This window comes from Limulus polyphemus, unplaced genomic scaffold (genome assembly GCF_000517525.1).
Source record: "Limulus polyphemus unplaced genomic scaffold, Limulus_polyphemus-2.1.2 Scaffold5444, whole genome shotgun sequence".
Classification (NCBI taxonomy): Eukaryota; Metazoa; Arthropoda; class Merostomata; order Xiphosura; family Limulidae; genus Limulus; species Limulus polyphemus.
In genome coordinates this window covers 13082-16725 of record NW_013671054.1, presented here as the reverse complement: position 1 = coordinate 16725, position 3644 = coordinate 13082, and positions in this window count along the sequence as shown.

The following is a 3644-nucleotide window of genomic DNA, read 5'->3' as shown; positions in this document are numbered from 1 at the left end:
AAACATTGTGCCCGCATCCACAACCAAAAACTCCCACGTCAGGACCTAGTACAAAACACTAAAGTAAAACGCCGATTTAACGACTTCACAACGCTCCAGATACACGAGGCTATACAGATCCTACAGCAAACCCCCACAATCAACAAACAATCGACTGGAACAGAACGCACATTGCTACTTCTTGGCGAGAAACCCCCAAGCCACAATACAACACTCCACCAATCAACGCCTTCCAATGTAGTTGACAGCGCCACCTAATGAGCTAAATACCACCACCCGCTTGCCTATAAATATCCACTAACAGTAATCACAATTCACACAACACTCAGCCTTGATAATGGATGCAGACCGCATTCGAAACGCGTCGGCCAATTCACCACTATCTGCAACTTTAGCCCGTTGTTCTAACAACGTTAAAACGGCTTATCGACTTCTTGAGAAGAATTCCAAAAAGAAAGTAAACCTACAGACATCGGTCTTATTCAACAAAATATGCCTACAAGAAAGTCTGTCACCAAAGTACACCAATATATATATATATAAACATTGTTTCATCCGTCCATTTACCGTTTTTCTTAATAACTAAGTAAACTAATGTTCATGTTATTATAATTTTAATAATCATCATCTTTGGAACACAATTTTCAGATTTTGCTGAAGATGGAATAAGTTATTCCTAAACGTTCAGAACCTTGTAAATAAAATGTTTTATGTTTTATCAACAGTCTTAATCTTCATTATTACTTATATGGAGATTGGGCGAGAAAACTTGTAGTATCTTGTAGTACAGACATTTTTAGTGATGTTCTGGGCTTGGGCACAGTTGAGTCAGACAGCATCTGGATCAGTTTCTTCAGCAGCAAGTTTGATAGCTTCTTGATATGAACCAATAGACGTACTTTTAGCCCCAAAACATGGGTTCTTATAAAAAATGTCTGTTATTTTTACGACTCCTTGCAAATCTCATTATAACAAAAATTTATTTTATAAGCTAGTTTGTACACATAAAGATAAAACTAGAGGAGTAGATGGAAATTTATAGTATCTACACCAGTAGAATTTATTTATGGTAAATATTTAAAACATCAAGTTATTGGTATGAACTTAAGTGTAAGGAACATAGGTTCGGGTTGAAAGAGGCGAGAAAGTAGCTGGTTTTGTCCAGTCTCTAAGAAATTAGGAAACTACAGTACTTTATATTATTAGGAAATGATTGGAATGAGTGGTTATCTTTTTAAGCTCAACAGTGTAGAAACTATAAGACATTCTATGGTTGTGAAACATTATAATCTGACATACAAAAAACAACTTAAGGTTAGGAAGAAAAGAGAGCTGTCCTGCGTGAGTTTGAGAAAGGAATATAAAAGACAAAAATTGATTGAGGAAAAAGAACGGAAGATGTGAGAAAGAACGAATAAACTGAAAGAGGCGAAGGAAGAAAGTAATATCCCGCCAGTAAGAAACAAAACCTATCTCTAAATCTATGTGTTATTAATTATAGTAATAAACAGCAATTTGTTACGTTTACATTAGTCAATTCCTGTTAGGAATGAGTACAACCTAAATACATTTGATGGATTTAAGAACAGAAAGCGAATTGCGAGTATAGCGTGATTATAACATAATAGTGTCAAAGCGATCAGAAGAACACCAGGAAACATTTTTCGTGAAATATGCATAAAACGCTTATATTGCACCATTGCAACGTTTTTGAGTGGTTAAAATCTGCTATATCTGTACTTGTAGCAATATTATTGCTTCACGGACATATAATAAATTTATTTGTATTTTCACCCTGCCCATGGAAAGGTCAAGTAATACCAGCGTGGGACAGCTTCAGAAGGAGACTTTCAACAGGGCTTGTGGGTCTCAGGTCAACCAGATGTTGTGGGATTGTAGTTCGAATTAGAAAAACCATTTTACTCACGATAGAAATAAATTTATTGTCGTCTAATATGCTCGAGGTTTTCAACATTCTTCACATCATAAAACTTATAATGAAACCTACTAAACGTTGTGGGACCAATTGATTAGGCTTATTATCACACTGTTATAAAAAAATCAGTGTCATAAGAAAATTATATTTTTACTATTTGTCTTATTATATTATATTTATATGGATTTCAAGATACAGGTAACTCGACTATTGGTAACATCTTGAAATATTGACAAAGATGGACAAGAGTCACGTGGCATATATAATGCTGCTTTCAAGTAATGATTTCAACAAACAATTCTGACGAGTTATGCAATTAACCACAGGGTTGTGACGTATCTTCCTGACCTCAGCACGTGCTCATGAAGACTGCTTCTTTCCGTTTAGTCACTGGTAAGTACTCAACTTCTTTGTGTTGAAATTCATGTTGAATAATTAACAGTAAGCTGACGATTCTTAATAACTATGTTATGCAAATAACATCTTTTTTTAAGTGACATATTTGAACCTTCCACAACCTGAAGCAAACTACCTAGTATACAAGCCAGTTGTTTGTTAGCATGTCTATAAACTTCAATCTACAGATGGGCTACTAGTACTTTTTATGTTTGTCCACTTTCTCATAGATTAACAGTGTGTACTTCTGTTAGAAACCTCTTTTCGAAAACAGCAGATAACTCTGTCACCTAATATAAGGTGATAACTACCAAACTTGAGTTCATTATCAAAACCAAAAAGTATCAAATGATGTCAGTAAAATGGATACCGTTTTTAAAGATAAACGGAAACTCCTCCTTTCTTCCAACAGCATAAGTGGAACTTTTTAAAAAAAAGGTAACATTTCAAACTTGGTGAAGATATTCCCATGTAAATTTTACACATGAAAAGTCTTTGTCTCTTATTTTTTGATGTAATACACACACACACACATATATATATATATACTTTCACAACTACCACAGGATGAAGAAGAAAAGGTGAGACCAATATCTGATTAGGATTCGAGATTCGTTTTTGGGAAACTTTTAAGGTTTTTTGAAAATCATGTAAGTATAACAAAATACGCCTATCTTTTATATTATTTTGGATTGTCATATTATAATATAATTTCACAGGGACGTGAAATGACGTTATCAGTCGATCTACAGTTAAGAAGAAAGATTCTTAAAGATAGGTATAGATGTAATTAAATAAGAGACAGTGGTTGAGCTGAATTAGAACCATTTATTAATGACAAAGTTCATATTCTTTATAAGTGAGTAAAAATAAAACATGATACTTTTAATGTAAGCTACTGGGAACTATTTTGTACTTAATTAGCTAATCTATATTGTTATTTTCAAATTCAAATTGTATTTCCTGTACAACAATAGCATTTTTTTCTCTAAGATTCAGATTTTGAAATATTTATAGAAAACATTACTACGAGCTCACAGTGTAAGAAGGATGACAATTGGTAAAATTATTGATTTTTGAACTAATGTAAGTTTTCTCGTCTGCCGTTATAAGTTTATAGATGAAATGATTTATTGTCAACACGACTTAGTGTGTAAAATACACCTAATACATACTATACTTAATGTTTCTTGAAGGAATTAATCGCTTAGAAGAATTTTAGTAAAAATTATAGTATTAGGTTGTCAAGAAATTAATGCCGCTTTTTTTTTAGATGAAAAAACCCGAACAACTTATATATCAAAACAAAACA